This window comes from Pogona vitticeps, chromosome 5 (genome assembly GCF_051106095.1).
Source record: "Pogona vitticeps strain Pit_001003342236 chromosome 5, PviZW2.1, whole genome shotgun sequence".
In the NCBI taxonomy this organism is placed as follows: Eukaryota; Metazoa; Chordata; class Lepidosauria; order Squamata; family Agamidae; genus Pogona; species Pogona vitticeps.
This window is the reverse complement of record NC_135787.1, coordinates 84,604,855-84,627,128: the sequence shown is the minus strand read 5'-3', so window position 1 is coordinate 84,627,128 and position 22,274 is coordinate 84,604,855. Positions and strand designations below refer to the sequence as shown.

At 38.0% G+C, this 22,274-nt stretch overlaps 1 protein-coding gene and 1 long non-coding RNA gene across 3 annotated transcripts in view; both read right to left on the bottom strand.

The window, feature by feature from the left end:
* The window catches only part of PPARGC1A (PPARG coactivator 1 alpha), a 913,403-nt gene that overhangs the window by 496,595 nt on the left and 394,534 nt on the right, over nt 1–22,274 (bottom strand). The gene's annotated exons all lie outside the window — the stretch shown is intronic.
* Nucleotides 8,684–20,483, bottom strand: LOC144589442 (uncharacterized). Its single transcript, XR_013545538.1, has 2 exons — nt 20,376–20,483; nt 8,684–8,799 (listed from the first exon to the last, which is right to left on the bottom strand). It is a non-coding gene; the product is annotated as an uncharacterized LOC144589442 (long non-coding RNA).

The window sequence follows — 22,274 nt, the reverse complement described above, 5'->3', positions numbered from 1 at the left end:
GGGAGAATTTTTTTTTTTTAACCTAAGATGACCTAAGGTTAAAAAAAAAGCAGGAAAGGTTTTTTTTCCTGTTCTTATCTTGGATTTCTGTTCTCAAGTAGAAGCAAAATTTAGCAAATGGAGCTGTTCTTAAGTTGGATTGTTCTTAAGTAGGGATGTTCTTAAGTAGAGACCCCACTGTACTTTAACCATCATGTCTCCATCCTAAGGAGTCTAGAATGTATGGTTTGGCAAAGAAGGTACCAAATTACTCTGAGAGGAGAGAGACAGAGGATAAAATAACTTTGATTCTGTACTGTTGACAGCACTCAGGGTATCTTGGGAACTGTATTTCAGGAGAGTGGACTAAAGCTCTCTAGTTGAAAATTCTAAGTCATCTGAGATACAAATTATAGGGGGATATGACAGTGCCTTCTCAATAGCTGTTCAAATAAACAAGTTTCTTGTTGAGGAAAGACATGTTTGCCCCTTCTCTTACAACAGAAGGCAACCGCTCTCTTTCTAAGGTAGGCTTTTTAGAGGGAAGTTGACCTGTTGTTCAGTGGGTGTTAGCTGAATTCTGTCCATGTCCTTCTTGCTATGTTTTCAATTTAGTGGCTTTGATATTATGTTTTGATTCAGATTTTGTTGCTAATTTCATATCTTGATATTGTTAGCTATATAAGCACATTTAATACTACAAAGATATAACAAGTAAATAACATGTTGCAAACTATCATAGGCAAAAACTATTAAATGAACTAAATTTTAACTCCCAAGAAGGAGGCGGTAATAGCACAGCCATGTCCCTTTTCGAAGTTTACTGGTCACAAAGGGAAACACCATGCTCTAACAGTGGTCCCCAACCTTGGGCCTCCAGATGTTCTTGGACTACAACTCCCAGAAGCCTTCACCACCACCTCTGCTGGCCAGGATATCTGTGAGTTGAAGTCCAAGAACTTCTGGAGGCCCAAGGTTGAGGACCACTGCTCTACTAGATGAGTCTGTTGTCCAATACAGAACTGTTTTTGGATTTAGATGCAGCATTAATGACATCCTTATGTAGTCTACATATATGACTGTGTTGTATCTAATAAAACAATCACTCAGACGTTCTTAGCAGAATGAATCAGCCTTCATCCTGAGTAAGGCTATCAGAATTTAGTGTTTTTGTTAAAAAAAGATCTGTGGATAAGTAGAAGGCACAGTCTCTGCCTCAAGCCACTTGCAGATTATATTAGATAAAACAAGATGTGACATGAGAGATATGGGAATGAGGGGGAGCTTATTTGTACTTTGCATGTTATACTCTTTTTTAAATTTTTATTTTATTTTACGATTGAGGTTATGTCCCTGAAGAAATGTGATTCAGCAAGAGAAACAAAAGACTCATAACTTATTTTGGGGGCAAAGAGCAAGCAAGGTTTGTGTCAAGAAAAAACAAAAGAAAGGAAGAAGGGGGGAAAAGAAACTCTAAAATAGTCTCAATTCACTGCATAGTGACAGCCAGTTCTACTGCATGAGGATTAACTGTAAATTCTTAAAAATCTATTAAAAACTAGCTAAATGCATATTATACCTTAGTACCTTCATTGTACTATCTCTGTGTGAAAACAAAGGCAATACTTTTAGAATTAGTCAGAGCTCAGAACGTTACTTGTAAAGAAGTAATTTGTTACACTGTGTTTTTTTTAAAGATAGTGACTCATTAATGGTATTTCATACTTATCAATGATCACTTAAAGAGTGTTCTTAATTATATTGCACTTTAAAAAACTCATATTAAATTATAAAAATATAAAAAGCTTCACCCAAAAAACCCCAAAGCAACATTTAAAAGTTACGACTACACTAAAAATAAAATGTAATAATTCCTAATCATTATATTATTTCAGAAAAGGAACAGTAGTATGTTCTTTTTACAGTTCCCCTCCCGATCCCAACAAATAATATGTATTACCCTTGACTCTAGGGCTGGTTTGGAAATTTCCTCACATTGTGCCGTAATTCTTGAAAACTAGTTTTGCACATTTGCAAAATGGATCATTCTGAACTTATGAGAAAGTTGATAGTGGCCGGGACCAATTGGCCAGGACCTTCAATATCCAAAAAATACTGTGCACCAAGTGTATTTTGCAACTGTTTTTCACGAATGTTCTTTTTAAAAAATAAAGTGGATAAATGCACATATACATTTTATAAAGGCAGGCATTATAACCAAAGCATAAGTGGATCAGTTTAAGATTAACATTCCGCTTGCTGGTATGTATCTCATTTCTTCTATGAAGATAAAAGAAGATGGACAAGAACACTCAGCTTCTTGGTAGAATAGGATAACTATGTAGCAATACTGTAACTACAACCACATGAAATCTTATGCTTGTTCTAGTCCAGGGATGGGCAATTAATTTCTATTGGAGGGCACATGAAAAATCTGAACTGTGTCCGGGGGCCAAACCAACTTTATTTATAAATAAAATGAAACAGTGATATTATGATTGTCTTTATTTTAAACTTGTTAATCTTCACAAATACTAAAGAGTTTTTTGTGGTATGTTAAAGATAAGCAACTGATCAACTTTAGAAAAAAAAAGCTATAAATGGTTTTGATAGTCAAAGCTGTCCGAGGGCTGGACAGGAGCGGCTCGCAGGCCATATTTTTGCCCAGGTCTGTTGTAGTCTAATACCATCAATTTCAACTGTATGAGTCATCTCAAAAAATGAATAAAATAGATTATATGTATGCCTCATTCTTCTTCCAAGAGTTCTCTCCCCCTCCCCTTATCTTTTATTGTCATGGTATAAAGTAAATCTAAAAGAAACAAGAGACAATTTAGACAGTTTGAGCACTGTGCAGATTAAACAACAATGTCTCAGAACCACAGTCTGCAATTCTAACCTTTGCTTTTGGTGTCCTCTTTCACTACATGTTTCCCCTTTCCTGAAGTGGCTGCCATTTTCCCCCTTTGCCACCACAAGAACCACAGTTTGCTCATCAGGGACAGGGGATGAAAAAATATTTCACCAAGACATTCAATATGCAACATCCCATTACTTAGCTATTATCTTATAATTAAAGATAGACATCCAGAACAATCAGGGAGCAGGGAGTTGGGTCAAATAATTCATAAGCTGTGTTTACCCAATGGAGAAGTCATCTATTAATGTTCCATATTATATTAACACAGTTGTTAAAGTTGGATGTTTTAGACTACAATCTGGCCTCTGTGTTTCCCCAGATACTAGTGCCCAGGCCTACAGAAGTCCTTCTGTCCAGTTCATTTAATAAGAGGATTTAAAAAAAAGTAATTAAAGAACTATTCCTAAAAACTAAAGCCAGTATTTGTTGAATGAAAGTGTGCCCACTGGTCTTTTTCATGCTACACCTTAATATTAAGAGATTTCTAGTTTTGAAATTACACATTTCCAATGTAATGACAAACTTTATATAAGCAAAGTCCCTTTACAATCTTATATGTAAAGTCCTTTGAACATATATGGATAGAAATCCAAGTGCAAGTCCAAACTAAGATGGACCAGCTGAATTACCAGAACTCGCCTAATTGTTGACATACCACATTCCCATTGATTCAGGGAGTTTGCTTTAGCCAAGACTAACAACTGGATTGAGGTCCTGAGGTTTACAGCCATTTTTACTAAACATATGATTGAGAGCAACACTCATATAAATCCTAAAGCAACTGTTGAATGGCTTTTAATTAAAGTTTATAAGAATTTTACAATGGAAGGTTGAGATATCACTCCCCACATCAAAACACATATTAAAGCAGTCAGAAGACCACTCGGTTTCCCTCTACAGCTATTGGCCATCCTATCCCCACTATTCATACATTTGGAACAGATGACGGTTGTTTTATAATTGTACCAAAAATGCACAAAGAATCCTAAGGTGTATAGAGAAATCCTGCTAAAGTCATTGCATTAACCCTACTTGCATGGACTCTAAGCATATACATCAGCATAGGTATAGAGCCTTTCCTTTCCTTTCCTTTCCTTTCCTTTCCTTCACTCACTCACTCACTCACTCACTCACTCACTCACTTATACCCTGGCTTTCTCCTTAAAAGGACCCAAGGTGGCTTATATCATTAAAAGAACAATATTTAAAAGCTAAAAAGAGTATGTATACAAATATTTAAAAAGAATTAAACAAGTATCTTATTTTAAATGGTACAGTAGATAAAATCAATACTAAAAACACATTTACAAGATAAGGAGCACAAGAACTCAATTTGAAAAACCCCTCACTGATTGCCACTCACTAAGGAAAAGCTTGCCTAAAGAGAAAGGTCTTTGCCTACTTGCAAAAGGATGGGACGAGTCTGGCTTCCCAGGGGAGGGAATTGCAGAGTCTGGGAGTAGCAACAGAGAACGTTCTTTCCTGTGTCCCCACCAAGCATGAACAGGTTCATAGAAGAAGATGCAGTCTTTTAGATAGCTTGGACCCAAACTGTTTAAGGGGTCCAGTAGACAAGTGGCAACCTTCAGATCTCCATGGGTCCTTCTCCAAGGGTTCTGTTAACGTAATCAGACTGAAACTTATCCATTGATACAGGACAGCTAGCTCAGATAGGGAGACTGTTGACCAGCAGGATGGGTCCTACACCAACAGAATCCATATTATTTCCCAGGCTCTCACTTTCAGATAAACATACTGTATTCAAACCCAGAAAACTGGAGGATGTGACATCTGGTGAGGAGAACAGTATCGTGATGGACCAGTGCAATTCTACCACCCTCCCCCACAGGGGGAGAACTCTGGTGGGTAAAGCTGGCTAGGATTGACACACCAACCTCATCCAACCAGGTCTCTTGTAATACAAGCCAGATGGGCCTGCTCAAATCCTGGATGACTGTTTTAATCCCCCCCCCCCAATTTACCAATCTGGCATTTAGCAGCTGCATTTTCAACCCAGGGGGCTTGACACAGAGTCTATCCAAGCTATTTAAATTGGGAGACAGCTTAGGGGCAACCAATACCTTTCCCCCCTTCTGTCTCATATTATGCTGCAGCTGACGTCCCCCATCATATCTCCCCCTGTCCTTTCCAAGTGCACTGAGTATAGGTCTGTGGAGGGTGGACAAACCTCTCTGAAATAATGACAAGATTATCACATAACACAGAACAGCCTCAGAATTCCAACAGGAAAGCTCTACATCCTTAAAAGTCTGACCAATAAAAATTGGATGAAACATGGAATACTGAGGAAGACTGGATGGGGCATATGGTACTAGAAGCATATATGGTAACAAGGGGGCCAGCATGAATCATGGTGTCTTCATTTCCCTTTGTCAGCAAGGAACTGACATATTTCTTTGTGTTGCTCTGTATGCAGATCAAACTTCTTACGGTCAAGAACATATTCCTCATGAATCCTTATTCCTATGGGCATCCCACCAGCATAACTGGAAGGTTCGCTGGATGAAATATAAGAAATTCTTTCCAAAGCTATGGTCTGAAGTCACATGATGCAGTAGCCTTGCTAGGGTGAGTCTTGTCTTCTCAATAGATATAACTGGGAGCCTTATGCACATTGACAGGTGCTTCCCAGAGGCTACCTATGGAATACAGATGTAACAAACAATGGCTGTTTGAGACTGGCTCAGTAAAAATGATATAATAACAACTGGTGCTCATTGCTGATTGTGTTATACAGTATTTTAATTGATTCCGCTTCAGATGACATGTATTTTCTATCACTGGAACAAGCAGTGTGAGAAAATTTCTAAAAATTCAAGATGTACCTTAATACAGTGGTGCCTCACAAGACGAAATTAATCAGTTCCACAGTTAATGCCGTCTAGCGAAAATTTCATCTTGCGAAGGGCCATTTCCCCATAGGAATGCATTGTAATTTAATTAATGTGTTCCTATGACTGCCCCCTCTCTGCTGGTTGCCGACTCTCAACTGTTTGGCACTCTGCTCACACAGAGTCCAGCTGTTCCGGGGCTACCAAGGCACTGTGAAGAGCGGGGCTCAGTCCACTGTACCTGGTAAATGACTTTTTTTCTGCCTTTTTTTTTTTGGTTTCTGACTTTTTTCCCCCCATAGGAATGCCTCAATTAAATTTCAATGCATTTCTATGGGAAACCCACCTCGCAAGACGAAAAATATCGCAAGACAGCCCCGTCTTGCGAGACACCAAAAAAACCTCACAAGACCCATTAGTCTTGCAAGTTTTTCGTCCCATGAGGCATTCGTCTTGCGAGGCACCACTGTACATAGGTTTTTAGTTAAGTTCTTTCAATGAGCTTGTTCTTCGTCATTTAAGTAGTCAAGATTAAGTTTGCCACTTGCTATTTCAAGATTGTTTCTCCTAATAAGATGAGAACAGAGTTCACTGCCCAGTTTCTATTCTCTGCCATGGGAAAGAGAACAGTAAAGGGCAACAGTTCTTCAGCTGCAAGCAAAATTTGACAATAAAGCTAGGGCAGTGGGGGGGGGAGGAGCCTTTTTTTTCAACAAGCAAGCAAGCAAGCAAAATCAACTTGCCTTGTATATCAAGGCCTTGCAAACCAGCTACTGAAAAGAAAAGGACTGACAGAAAAAGTGAGACATTGCTCTCAAGGAACCCAGGCTTGTTGCTATATACTCAAGGAACCAAAAAGATAAGAGAACTCTTTTGTGCAGCAAGTGGTCTAAACAAATAAATTACAAGCTAGATAACCTTTTGTTTCAAGCACTCTGCCATTTGCAAGCTTTTGTTAGGGCTGTGTCAGGCCCAATATAAATCCTAAATTGTGAAGGCTTTTGTAACTGAGCTATAAAAATTTACTCAGGGTACAGCCTTAGCAATTAAGGGGAGGGTGCAGAGAGAGTGACAGAAGCAAGGAAAAGCCAGGGTTGAACAGGAGAAATGTGAAAATTCTTCACTCACGTTCCAAATACTGCCATTTCCAGTCTGTTAAACTCTATGACATCAGTGGTAGGGTTGTCATAGTCCATTCTCCAACTGCAAACTGTTATTAATAGGCAGCCTGCTTTGCACGATGGGCAAATTGCTATATGGTGTAGATTTTCACATTATGCAAATTAAGCCCACTTAGTGCTGCATTGTTTTTCTACTGGTATGTTTCAGCCACGGCATCATTTATATAGTAACCACTAACCTGAAAGAGTGGTATAGTGTAATGGTTAGTGCTGGACTCAAAACAGAGAGATTCAAGTTCAAATCCTAGGACCATCATCTCAACCAAACCTCCCATTCTTTTTTGTTCTAACTACAGGCCTTTTTATGACTGGGCTACTGGAGCCCCACCCAGCACTCAGCTGCAAGTGTATGGGCAGTTGGAAGAAGACATCAATTGCAGGATTAGGCCTCCTATTGGATCTGGCTACTCCTTATCCATGTTCGGTTTAAGAGGCTCTGACACATTCTCATTACAAAATGCATCCGGTAACTGCATGACAGGAAGAAGGAATGAAATTTTTAGCATGGATGGAAAATTCATTGATTGGACTTGGTATCATTAAAAAGAGAATTGAAAATAAAACAGCCAACACTATAATGCCATTTGTACAAAATAATGGTAAGGACACACCTGGAGTATTGCGTACAGTTCTGGTCGCTGCACCTCAAAAAAGACATAGCGGAACGGGAAAAGGTGCAGAAGAGAGCGACTAAAATGATTACTGGGGATTGGAGGAAAAGTCACAGGTTACAAGCCATGATGGGGATGTATAATCTCCAGGCTTAAAAGGAAGGTACCTCAAAATGCCAGACGCAGGGGAGGGGTATCAGGAGACAGGTATCTAGTTGTTTCATGTGCTTCCAGAGGCATCTGGTGGGGCCCCTGTGATATACATGAAGCTGAACTAGAGGGGCCCTTGGCCTGATCCAGCAGGGCTCTTCTTGTTCTTATGACTTCATCATCTAGATTCCCTCAGTCACAATAGTCGTCACTGACCATATTGGCTAAGAGATTGTTGGAGTTGTATTCAAGAAAGCAACATTGTCCATTGCTGTTTCCTAATAAGTACACATACATCAGTTTTCTATGTACGTTTACTGTGGTATAAAACTCATTTTATTTAATAGGATACTGTATATATCTGAGAAACTAGTGATCAGATAGGTCAGTGAGTTAGGCAACTGGCTGCAGAGTCAGAGGTTGAGGAGTTTGTTTCCTTATTCACACTTGTAAAAACAGCCCTGATAAGTGCTTTGTGATTGGGTGAGAAATGGTTAACTGATGTGTGTGGGGGGGGAGGCAGCTTTTCGGATTTTCCCTTGCTTTGTATCACTTTGTGAACAGTAGTGACCAGAAAAGGGTATCCTATAGACCATCTTGAACTGTTGTCATTAGTGTTGTCAACATTTCAGCTGCCCTTTGCTATGAAAAACTTAGCATCCTTTTTCCTGCTGGCATCACAGGCACAATATTGTGCAGCAATATCAGGCAATTTACTGACATTTTGCATCATGGATACAGAAGTACAATACCCCACATTCATAAACCAGAGGGGCTGTTATTTTTTTTATGTTATTTTATTTTTATTTTTACAGTATTATTATTTATAAACTCCATCCATGCTTATTTAACATTGTATAAACTGGGTTCACGTTATATTTATTTGATAATACAACGACAATACATATTAAGCTCTTAATCTATACAACATGCTTCTAACATTTGATAAAACCGGTTACATGTTTGATAATATTCTGCATCCTCCTTTCCTTTGATTTTCAGTGTCAGTCTGTCCATTTCTGCACAGTCCAAAATCTTTTTAATTATTTCTTGATCTGTAGGTGTTTCTTCATTCTTCCAATATTGTGTGAATATAATCCTTGCAGCTGTTAAAACATGCAGTGTTAAGTACACATTTTGTTTATCAAAGCTCTCTGGTATTATGCTTAATAAAAAGAGTTCTGGCTTAAAATCTTTTTTTTTTCTATTTTAACAAGCCATATTTTTCTCCTTTTTTTTTTTTTTTTGGCTTTATCACAGGTCCACCAAAGGTGATAATAAGTTCCAGGGTTTTTTATGACATATCCAGCATTTACTTGACCGATTATTTCATCTTAGCTAATCTATTGGGTGGTAAATGCCATCTATAAAACATTTTGTATACATTCTCTTTATAAGATCTTGCCATTGTCATTTTATAGTTTCTAGACTACAGTTTCTGCTATTTTTTGAAGTCAATATTATATAAAAAAATGCCCATTAAACCATTGTTTCTTTGACTTGTTCCCCTCCATTTTCCAATTTAAAAGAAATTTATATATTTTCTTAATTAATTTATCATCTGATGTTAACATTATTTGGTCAAGCATTGTCTGTTCTTTATAAAGATCACAGATTTTTAAATCTATTAAATCCCTTTCATACCTAAATTGTATTTGCATTATGGGCCACCACGAGGCATCTAATCCCTGGTCTATAAAGTCTTGTTTTGGTTTTAATCTCCTATCTACATCTAACATATCTGTATAGGTAAAAAAAAAAATTCAAAATTCAGAAGAGTGGGATGAACAAACGCTTCTATAGCTGAAACTGATTTTGGTATTTTTGTGTACATTTTATTTTTATTTTTTCCCATATTATATGCAATGAGTTTCTAATATAGTGGTTTTGGAAATACCTGTGGGAAGGCATGCTAACCCAACTGTAAATTATGCCCAGAGGGGCTGTTCTTGTTGTTCTTGTTAAAGAATTGAATTTAAAATTTGGACAAATCTGGCTGACTTGGTAAAATGATACAGTATCCCAAATCACAGAGCATATCTATAAAAGAGATTACTTTAAATCAGGGCAAAGCTGGAAGAGGAATGAGTAAGCTAGTCTATTTATAGTGTGTGTCCCCTTTCACAAGTATTCACTCATAAAACTTGTTTCATTTTAAATGGATTTCTCCTCAAAAATGCATTTCTATATGTATGTTTATACTTATTCAAGGTGAGAAGTGTGCTAGAATATTTTTAATTCTATGTGCTCTCACATGGATTCTGACTTATGGTAACCATTTCCAGAGCTTTCTAAGTATACTCAGATATGGTTTCCCATTCCTTTCTACCAACCTATGGGTCCACAGCCAGATGCTTAACTTACTGAGCCATCCAGCCATTAATAATTATATGTTGTCAAATCAATTCTGACCTAAGACAATCCTTCCCAGGGTTTTCTAGGTATAGAGTAAGCCAACGTGATTTATTTTCCCTTCTTCTGGGGGCATCCTGAGACTGTGCAGCTTGCCCAAGGCTACACAAGCTGGCACTTCTCCCAGAAGGCATAGTTGGGATTGAACCACTTCTGAGTACTCTACCTGGGAAACTCTGAAACAGGTCACTATAAGTGAGAATTGACTTGATAGCACATTATTATTATTATTATTATTATTATTATTATTATTATTATTATTATTATTATTATTATTATTATTATTATTATTATTTGCACTCTTCGATAAAAAATACTGCGAATCATCCAAGACATTTGTGAGATTTCCCTCAAGGTAGTTTTCTGAGGGTAGCGTGACCTCACACAATGAAATGTCACTGTAAGGAGCAGTGACATTTCTTAGTTTCTCAATGGGTTTCTCAATGAGAATGAGTTAACAGGAGTCACATCCCTAATCCATATTTCCCACTACTCTACAGGTTTTTAGAGAGTACGTAGGGCTGCTGGGGGAAGAGTTCTGCTGATTTTTCTGGAAACAATTTGTCTAGTTTCAGAACTCAAGTGAATCTTGATAGTTGCAGTTCTTTCTGAGAAAGACATCCATCCATGAACATTTATTATTCTGCCACTGAGATTCAGTCCTGATTTTGTACATGCTGTGGGAAGTAGCGGACTGCATGTTTTACTGTTCTCCTCTGTCAAAATCTCCCTGCTCTGGGAAAACAAGGGTATCTAAGGAAATAGTACAAACTCCAATATGTTATTTTTTTTCTTCTAGGTCCAAAGAATTCAAGATGATAAAGAACTATTTTTAAAGGTTCTAATTTTTTATTTAAATTGAATTTTTATTGTTATAATGCTCTTTATTTTTTAAAAAAACCTGTAGTTTAACATGTGCTATAGCTCAGAGGTCTCACTACTGAATAGGGACTATAAATCCATCTTTTAATAATATTATATAGATAATATAGATAATATTTGTTTCTTTTTTAAAAAAATTGTAAGTAGGATTCAACAGTTCTTGGACTGGGGTCTCAGATTTATATATTCCATAGGCTTCTGCATAGGTCATTTAGATAAATCTTTCTGTCTCCCCTAGTACTCTGTGTTATAGATACTATTAGAAAAATATGCAGCTCTCAGACTGGGTTGGTGTCTCCAAAGGCACATATCTGTTAACGGCAATATATGAAGATGAGAAATAACATAGCAGATGAGCCCCATTTTCAAGCTCCTACTGAGGTAATTCTTGGAGTTTTTCTTTTCTTTTTTTCTCTTCACATTCAAGTCTCCAGGATTGATTTCAACACTTTGTTTGAGTAATGCTGATTCCTTTAGTGTGGAAATCCTAGCTAACGTCTCTTTCCAAGTTTGTGTAGATAAAGTGAAGCCCTTACTTCTCTCTGAAAGAGAAGAAGTTCCACTGTTGGGAACAGTGAAAGTGTCAATGAAAAGAGGGTTATTGGTGATGGAACCAATCTGGGCAAGAAGATTATGAAAAATATCTATTGTGGAAAGTATTGTTCTAGGCTATTGCAAGCAAGGCTGCACTTAAGAGTAGGGGTGGGAATCAATTGCTTGAATCACATATTTCTGAGTAGTGATTTAAATCAATGTGATTTGAATGAGCCAGACATCCTGGAGAGTGAAGTCAAGTGGGCCTTAGAAAGCATGTCTAACAACAAGGCCAGTGGAGGTGATCGCATTCCAATTGAACTATTTAAAATCTTAAAAAATGATGCTGTTAAGGTGCTACATTCAATATGCCAGCAAGTTTGGAAACCTCAGCAGTGGCCAGACGATTGGGAAAGATCAGTCTACATCCCAATCCCAAAGAAGGGCAGTGCCAAAGAATGTGCCAACTACCATACAATTGCACTCATTTCACACGCTAGCAAGGTGATGCTCAAAATCCTACAAGGTAGGCTTCAGCAGTATGTGGACCGAGAACTCCCAGAAGTACAAGCTGGATTCCGAAGGGGCAGAGGAACTAGAGACCAAATTGCTAACATTCGCTGGATTATGGAGAGAGCCAGAGAGTTCCAGAAAAATATCTACTTCTGCTTCATTGACTATGCAAAAGCCTTTGACTGTGTGGACCACAGCAAAGTATGGCAAGTCCTTAAAGAAACGGGAGTTCCTGACCACCTTATCTATCTCCTGAGAAACCTATACGTGGGACAGGAAGCAACAGTTAGAACTGGATATGGAACAACTGATTGGTTCAAAATTGGGAAAGGAGTACGACAAGGCTGTATATTGTCCCCCCGCTTATTTAGCTTATATGCAGAATACATCACGCGGAATGCTGGACTGGAGGAATCCCAAACTGGAATTAAGATTGCCGGAAGAAATATCAACAACCTCCGATATGCAGATGATACCACTCTGATGGCAGAAAGTGGGGAGGAATTAAAGAACCTTGTAATGAGGGTGAAAGAGGAGAGTGCAAAACACGCTCTTAAACTCAACATAAAAAAAAAAAAAACTAAGATCATGGCCACTGGTCCCATCACCTCCTGGGAAATAGAAGGGGAAAATATGGAGGAAATCTACCCTAGATAACAGCAGAAGTTTAGACACATGCTCTCCCACAAACGCTATAAGATTGTAAAGTCCTGGGGTAGCCTACAACACCCTTTTAGGTCCTTGTACTGAACCAAGCAAAAGTGAGTGAGCTAATTCGTAATGCAACTCATAAATTTCATTTCAAAGATGTAGCACTGATGACTGATGAAGTCTTCCTGGCTTCTTTGGGTGCTTGATTCTCGGAGGAAGGCTTGTAATATAATTGTTCATAAAATATGGATACACTTTGAAACATGATAGGACATACCACAGTCAGCACCAAGGCCTTCCTAGGACTTTTCTTACTATGTAGAGGAAAGAAGGCTGATGGTTCTTAATCATTGTGATAATGTTCCAAAAACTCGTAAACTGGACATTATAAAAGGATACCACAAACAAATCACTCCTGTCTTAAAAAGTATAAGATCCAAAAGACAACAGTAGTTGTTGGCTGAGGCATAATGCTGGCATGAAGACACAACTACTAGACAGAAGATTATAGCACAAGAAATATCAGATTTTAAAACTATGGATAATGAGTAACCCTAAACTATAGTAAACACAACTCTCTGTTGTGAGAAAGACACATTATTTCCAATATGCATAGAGAGGGACCCAGAAATGAAACATTTTCTTCACTCCTGATGTATTCCCTGCTGAAAGGGCCTGTGAAGCAAATGCCCGACATTTAGATAAGAAAAGGGAAGTGGGCTATATTTTTTTACTTCACAGCTCAATAAATTCAGTCACAGTTTTTCTGTTGGTTTCCTGTGGAGCCTGTTAAGGAGGGAAGCAGTGTAAGAGGATGTAGGAAGATGACAGAAGCAGGAAAATGCTTTTCCCAATAAAGTTAACAAGGAGCAAATGGGCCAAATGTTTATGGCATGGGCAGGATATATTTAATAGAAATAAATCTGTATCTAGGAATTGTTTGGGGGAAAGGAATTAAACTTTCCCCATAATTCTAAATAATTGTTTAGTAAAATAATCACACCCCACAGAATGTATTGGTACTTCCAACTTGGTAGGATTCGAGCCTCAGGAGCTCCCTCTTACACACATAAATCACACAAAGCACAGTCATTCTTAAATCAGTGTGCACATTATAGATGTGGCTTCTAAACACTCCAGACCTGAGGTTATATACAGGAAAACCAAAATTAATATAAGTTTTAAGCAGAAAATAGAGTAAATGTTGTTTAGATCATCAAAGTTAAACCATATTAGATTTCAAGTGAGAGAATTAGTGTGTACAGAATGCAAAAAACACATTATACGTGGAAAGATATGTACTCAAACACTGCAAGACAAACTGATTGTTAATATGCAAAAATTATCCGATCGAAAAGAACCTATGATTTAATTCTCATCAATGACTACAAGACGTGATGACTACAAGACATATTAAAACTTCAAATGAAACACCTGTAGTACAGTAAAGTGTGGCAGACAGACTGAACAGTTTTTTTGAACCATTACCTAGCTCTACCTAAACTTCCAACAGTTCAGACTTCTTTAATTGCAAACCTAAAAGTTTCCAGATATATACCAGTAAAGCCAGTGAAGGGGGGGGGAATAAAAAGAGAAAGCAAAATCTTGTACAGTGGTGCCTCGCTAGACAGTTACCCTGCATGACAGTATTTTCACTAGACATTGACTTTTTGCAATTGCTATAGCATTTCGTAAAACAGTGATTTCTATGGGGGAATTTCACTGGACAATGTTTGGTCCCTGCTTTGCAAACCAATTTTCACTAGACAACGATTTTGACAGCTCCCTCCGCACTCACAAAACAGGTGTTTTCGGGATCTAAGCTTCACAAGATAGCTATTTAAACAGCTGATCGGTAGTTCGCAAAGCGGCTTTCCTATGGCCGAATTTCGCTTGACAACAACAATTCTTCCCCATTGGAACACATTAAACAGGTTTCAATGCATTCCAATGGGGAAATGCTTTTTGCTAGACAATGATTTCGCTAAACAGCAATTTCAGTGGAACGGATTATCATCGTCTAGCGAGGCACCACTGTAGTGGTATAATCCATAGAAGGAATGTAAAGAACAGTTACGCCTGGCCCAAGAGGGAAATTGGAGATCTGTGCAGGACCCAGGAAGACTTTGGGAAATAAATTGCCATATATTAAGAAATCTCTGTAGACATTATGTATCTGTTGCGTACTGAGTTGAGCAACTTAGTATGCAATAGGTAAGGCCTACAGAGCTCTCTTAATTTACAGCAGATCATTTTAGTCAATGATATTTTTTTCTAAACCCCATGGCATATATTGATAAACTGATGTCGACTTTCACTTTTGGAACTCTCAAATATGTTCACTTTAGTTAAGCTACAGGGACCCGACCAGAACTGCTCTGAAAATCAGTGGGAAAAATAAATGAACTAGAAAAAGAAAATGACACCATGAACATGTTTGCATTTGGGGAGTGGACAAAACCAAGAGGAAAAAAGGGGAAGGGAAACACACAGACACTGACTTTTAATGTTCAGTTTCAATGTTTATATGTTCAAGCAGCATGGAAAGAATAACCTGGAACACTAAGAGATATATTTTGACAGAAACCTTGCCCTTTCTCTTTGACAAACTTGTCACTAGAGCAGATCAAAATACTGAAGGTGGTGGAGATGCCCTTTGAAGGCCAACCCCGAAAAGTAGTAATGAAAAAAAAAACTGTCACAAAGCTCCATTTGTCAATGGATAAGTGTACTGTAATCTGTATAGGAAGGCATTGAATCGTTACCTTCTTTAATAAACCAAATGCTGCTAATGAAATAATCTCCTAAATACTTGCTTCCCATTGGCATTAATATTCTGAAGACTGAGCTTCTTGTCACCATAGACCTCAAACATGGCTGCACTGTTTTGTCTATTTCTGTTTATCTAAAATCTCTGTGGATTTTGTTTATTTAAAATGTGACATTCCCTTGCTGTATTGTTGAACACATCATCCATCATAAAAGGTGGCATGTAGATTAGATTTTAGACTGCTTCCAGCTCTGATAATTTACAGTGTCAGTATGAACATAAGCAAAGAGAGAGAAAACATGATCTTTCTCATATTTGCAGTCTCTCTTTAATATGGCATTTTACACAAATGAAAAGCAGGAAGTTTAGGCGATGACTGCCAAATGTAATGACATCAGGTGCAGCTGAAATGTCTTAGTATATCCCTAAGTTGTGCAGAATAAAGAACTACTTATTTGAACTGCATCCAAACCTCTATCTCCAGGGCAATCCAAAACTAGATTTGTTTGTATGTTTTCACTAAATGCCACTGTGCCATATGAGATAAGAGATTGTATTTGAAATAACAGCCACTTCGAATTTTTGGCTCCCATGTAAAGTAAGGTTTATCAATATTGATTCTGCTTATCTGGAATTAGTTGTCAAGTTTCATTAGTTGGTAGGAATCAGACAACAAAAATTCAACATTAGTCCTGAATGACTAGTCCAGCCTTTTGAAAGAAGCATGCACATACAGTCCTGCTAGGCCTGACCAACTGCTTTTCAAATATCAGCACTTCTTTATCAGCACCTATAACAGCTCCCAGTAACTGAAATTAGAAGGAATCAAACTAAGCATCAATTTGAAAAGAAATGTTTGCCTGTATGTAAGTCAACGAAAATGAAGTGCCACTTATTCATGTAAGAGTCACTGACTATAAGTAATATATTCACTTGGCTATCCAAGTAACAAAGTCTTTATGGGACAAAATCCCATAATATAAAAGTCATAATTTGCCATGGGCTTACATCTAGTAGAGATGTCTTCACTTACAGTTGCTACAACTATATTAAACTTTTTGCTGTTGCCAATGTATTTGAAGCATGACAAGGGTTCCTCTTCCCATGGAACACAGCACCTGAAATTAACATGATATTGGAGGAGAAGATGGGAGTGCAGTAGCTTCATGTACATTTCACTACATACGTAGTTATTGTGCGAGATTATCCACTTAACACAGTGGTTCCCAAACCTTTTTGACTCACAGCTCCCTTGACTTACTGGACACAGATCCCCTTTTTAATGATCCCCCACTCTCTTATCCCTACTCTCCCCCAATACTTTGGGTAGCGGGGGAGAGTAGGGAGAAGAGAGTGGGGAAGCCTGGCCTGATTAGCACTTCCATTTTTTCTGCCTGAAAATAATTTATAATTATAGAATTAACAGTGAAGAAAGCTGACAGGACAAAAAAATTAATCCCTTTGAAATGTGATGTTGAAGGAGAGCTTGATAAACATCATGAACTGCCAGAAAGACAAATAAGTAGGTGCTAGATCAAATGAAGCCTGCACTTCCTCTAGAAGCAAAAATGAAAGATAGACTTCTGCATATATCCAGGATAACAATGAGGTAATTCTTTCCCTCCATAGACATTTCATCACTTTACAGTGGTGCCTCACATAACAATTTTAATTGGTTCCAAAAAAAAGTTATGTGAAACATCGTTATGCGAAACACCATTTTCCATAGGAATGCATTGGAAACCGGTTAATCCGTTCCAATAGGCACGGATTGCCGTCCTTAAGCAAAAAAACCCATAGGAAACATCGTCAAATGATACAATGTTTCCTCCATTGGAATGTATTGAAGCTGACTCAATACATTTCAATGGCTTTGCGAAGTCAATTTTTGCAAAATTAAGTGTGTCATAAAAGGGTCAAAAATGGTTTTAAATGCTTGGATTAGCTTCTGCACCCTCTAAAACGGATGCAGAAGTTAATTTGGCTTTGATCTGACTTTTTGTTAATTTATGGTGATTTTTTCCCCCCCAACTTTTGACAGCTGTCAAAATCTGACAGCTCCATTGTTTCCTATGGGGGAAGAAAAAATTCACAAAAAAGTGTCTTAGAAGGGTCAAAAATGGTTCTAAATGCTTGGATTCGTTAGAGGACCCCCTAAGTCCTGTGCAAACCTGATTTGGCTTTGATCTGACTTTTCATTAATTTATGGTGAATTTGTTTTCGGCCCATAGGAACCAATGGAGCTGTCAGATTTTGACAGCTCCATTGGTTCCTATGGGCCGGAAAAAAAAATTCACCATAAATTAACGAAAAGTCAGATCAAAGCCAAATCAGGTTTGCACACGACTTAGGGGGTCCTCTAACGAATCCAAGCATTTAGAACCATTTTTGACCCTTCTAAGACACTTTTTAAATTGAAAAAAGAAACATCGTTAAGTGAAGCAGGGGACCTAAAATCGCATTCGTTATGCGAAGCATGGTCCCAAACTTCGCTAAGCGAAAATCGCCCATAGGAAACATCGTTATACGGTGCATATTATTTTCTAAAAAAACACATTGTTATGCGAATTCATTGCTAAACGAGGCACTCGTTAAGCGAGGCACCACTGTATTAAGGCAGAATTCCTTCCCAGATCCAACTTCAAGCACATCAAGGGTAGTTTGACATTTATGCTGCCGCCTTCTGCCAATCTTCCTACAGAGTTAGGCTAGCAACATTCTAGTCTGGTGCCCTAGTGGCACTGAGCTTTTGAAAACCCTCCTTCCACAGGAATTGTATTCAACATCTTCCAATGAAGCCACTACTAGAGATCAGCACTTACCATGGTTCAGCGCAGTTCAGTGGATCAGGCCCACGGGTATTGTGTCAGTGCCCTGGATTGTGCACCTCACCTCCTCCTGTGGGTGTTCCATCAGAAATACTGCCACTGGCTTTCCTGCCCTGCCTCCTCTGAGTGGGCACCCATGGGAGGAGGTGGGGCATGGAAGCCAGGGTACCTGTGCAACACCTGTGGGCCCAGTCCACCAAACCCCACATGGTAAGTGCCCATCCCTAGCCACTACCCATATTTTTTAAAGGGTGGCCATTAGAGATGGGAGCATTTGTATTCATCCTCCTTCCCACTGCCTGGAGTAGCCAGCAGAACAAGAAGTGAGCAGAACTCTGGGAGTGATTGGAAGGATGAGCAAGGCTGCTGCCACCACTGGATGCATGACAGGACAGACTGGCCACAGGGGCCAGTCCCTCATTAACTCCAGGTGCACGGGGATATTCGTATTCTAATATCTCCATCTCTAATAGCTATCCATTGATAACTGTTCTGATCAGCAAAGGGAAATACAGTATTGAGTATTGCTTCTTCCTGTTACCTAAGCAATCTGGGCAAGATCCAAAAGCCTGGTACAAGCCATACACTTTTATCTGTGGTGAATATAACTGACAGCAATTATAAGAAGTAAATTATACCTCCTATCTTAAAAGCAAATCACTTTCCTTGTGCCTTTGCTGCAACAGCAACAAAAACAGAACATTTGTTCTTCAGCTTTTGGAATCTGAGGAAAAGGCACCAAATAAAAATACCGGCCTATTTTATTACCCCCCAGATACTTTACAGCCTTCATACAGCCCCAGCAAAATGCAGCTTCCTGGTAACAAGCAGATGGCTAGAAGCTAGATAGCCTCTTCCCTTTATAAACAACTTCTTGTAGCCCAGAGCAAGTGCTAGCCTCAATGTGATGATCACCTCCCTGTTTCAGCACCACAGCAAAAGGGGGAAAAAGTCCTATCTGACCCTAATTTTTAGAATTTAATACATATCTAAGTCAATGCTTAGCATGCCTTTGAAATTTATTTAAACAGGTTTCTCAATTATCTATGCAGAATCTCCAAAACAAATGCTTTTGGATTAGTCCTGTTCTTATAGAAGACAGTACTGTATAGTGAAACATAACACTTTTTGAATATCAAATCAGTTACCCAACCCAGAGGTGTTGGTAACAGAGCTGAAAGAGGAAAAAGAACTGCATCTTTGTAAATGAAACATAACAGAGGGTTGCAGCTTTTTTTTCTTACTACAAAATGACATTATTTTCTGGGATACCAACAATAATTTCTGGGATACCAACAACCACTTGAACATCTTATGTCAGATCTGATTCGGACAACTGACTTTCCCATGAGTCCTATAAGATTTACAGACCTCCCAGGTAAAGAGAATAGATTCTATAATTATCTCAATAAAGGATTAATACCAGAATAAAACCAAATAATCAGTCACAAGCTGTTTGTAAATTCATCTGGGTATCTCATTATGTCTTCATTGCTGCAATAATTCCAGGTCACTCCAAAACTTGTTAATTCTGTACAAGTTCCATTTATTTATATCATTTCTAGGTTTCATGCTTAAAAGCAGCAAATCCAAAAATGTCAAAGGCAGTCTTCCAGTTATGAGGAAAAAACTGTATGCAGATATACTTAAATGCAAAAGTCATACATGTAAAACTATAGGTTAAGAATACTTAAAAATTCAAAAAACAAACCAACCTGAACTTAAGCTTCGAACAAATACTTGTCAGAAAATATATCTCAGTTGTAAGCATATACAGGCTTACATTGTAAGCATATAAAGTAGCGATACAAAGTCCAGACAAGAACTTTAATCATGCTTGAATTAAAAATACAAAACATTAAAACACAGGAGCTCATAGACTATAAAGGTAGAGAATGCATCTCTATAACACTTCAAAGTTTTTTAAGAATAAAATTTTAAAAGCAAAAAAGCCTTATAGTTTTCCATGACAGGCATGAAAAAGTATTTAAGCTTTTAAAAGTCAAAATATACAAAATCAAAAGCATTCCTTAGCTCTAAGTATGTTATTAACACAGAGAAAAACATTCTCTCTAAGAAGAGAAAAGCTCACCCTAGCCTTCTCAGCCTTTATCTGTGTTATTTCCATGGCTATCTCCTGGCCGCCCTCACTCTGTCTTTGTCTTTTCACTTGTTTGCAAGTGGCTGTGGTTCTTGGGAGATGTGCCTTGGTAGATGATCTCGTAAACATGATAGAGATCTCTATGTAAATACTTTTGATGTTTTGAGTTAGTCAAAACGACATGAAGCAGAACTTTTGCTCTCTCATGGGTAAGCAATGCTAGCTTGTTCAGACAACTAGGTTACAAGACAGCTACTAGTGGAGACAGCTAACTGCCAAGCTGTGTGAAGCTGCCCCCACCTTTGGAGTAACTTCTTCAGAACCATATTTGGACAGTACGTCCTGAATGACTGTTACATGCTTTTACATTTAAAATGTTTCATTCCTAAATACTACATAATATTATATGAGTTCTTACTCCACATTGTTACCACACTAGATTGGGGAATTATTCATTATTTGATATGAGGCTAAAGCCTTATTAAACAAAAGCAATTTTTCAAAAGGACTTTTCAATTTTAGGGAGACATCTTTGCACTCCTTAAAAAATTACATATATTTTCCTGCCACATATTTCTATTAAAAAGCCATAATTGACACATAATTATCCTTTCTTCAGTCATATGGGCAAATAATAGTTCCTTGTTTTAAGTTTCCAACACACACACTTGGGAGATGACAGGAAACACAAACAACATGACCAAAGTCTGACTTCAGCACTTTTGCAACAAAAAGGTTGCGACTTAAACAGTGATTTTAACATCTTGTCTTCATCATCTTTTCCCATACATTTGGATTTTTAAGGAAATCATGCGTACTTATAAAGGAAAGGTAGTTGTTTATGTTAAAGAGACAGGCCATGAATACTACACAAACCAACCTTCCCATGGTATACTGCTCAAAGTTTGCTCCGAGGAAACATATTCTCAGTTTAGACATGTTCCACATAAAGTAATGTTCTACCTCCTACTCCATGGAGGTAGGTGGATTAAAACACCAGATTTTCACCCCGTAGCAGCCACTCTAAAAGGCCCAAATAGAAATGTCAGGCTTTCATGATGCAGCAGAATCAACAGATATAATCATAGTATCAGTTAATAATAACTGTAATAAGAACAGTGGCTGCTAGAGATGGGCATGAACCATGGAAATGGCGGTTCATCTTGGTTCATGGTTTGTCAAAGTCCACAAACCTTGAATTTCCAACGTTTTCCCTGATGAACCATGAATTGCTTTGTTCATTCATCAGCCACCTTATTATTATTATTATTATTATTATTATTATTATTATTATTATTATTATTATTATTATTATTATTATTATTATTGACAGCCAATGGCAGTTAGTGTTTGTGTGTGTGTGTGTGTCTTTTTAAAAGTCAGACAGGTAGCTGCTTTTTAAAAAAAAAAAAAAAAGCCAGCTGCTTCAGCTGAGCCTTTTTGTTTTTGTTTAGCAACTGGTGGCTGGCTGCCTCTGAGCATGCACACCTCCTCTCAGCTGATAGGTCGGTGCATGTGCATAGTCCGCAGGCCCAGCTCCCAGAAGGAAAGCCAGGCCACTGTCTCCAGAGACGGTGGCGGTGGCAGGACAAAGTAAACAATTTCACTTGCAAGATACATCATCTAAGTGCTTTCTCTTTTTTTGGTTACAGCATGGTCAGAAGTCAAAATGTCACACTAGGAAAACATCTAACTTCTCTCAGTACACCAAGAACTCCCATAGAAGGAGGTGAATCAAGAAGTAACAATGAGATAAACACAGCTACACATCCAAGCAAAAGAAAAAAAGAATTAACCCCAATAATCAAAAAGAAGCAGGAAAATGTCACACATATTATTCTACTATTCCAAAGAAACTCAGTGGAAAATACTCTTTATCATTATTTCCAG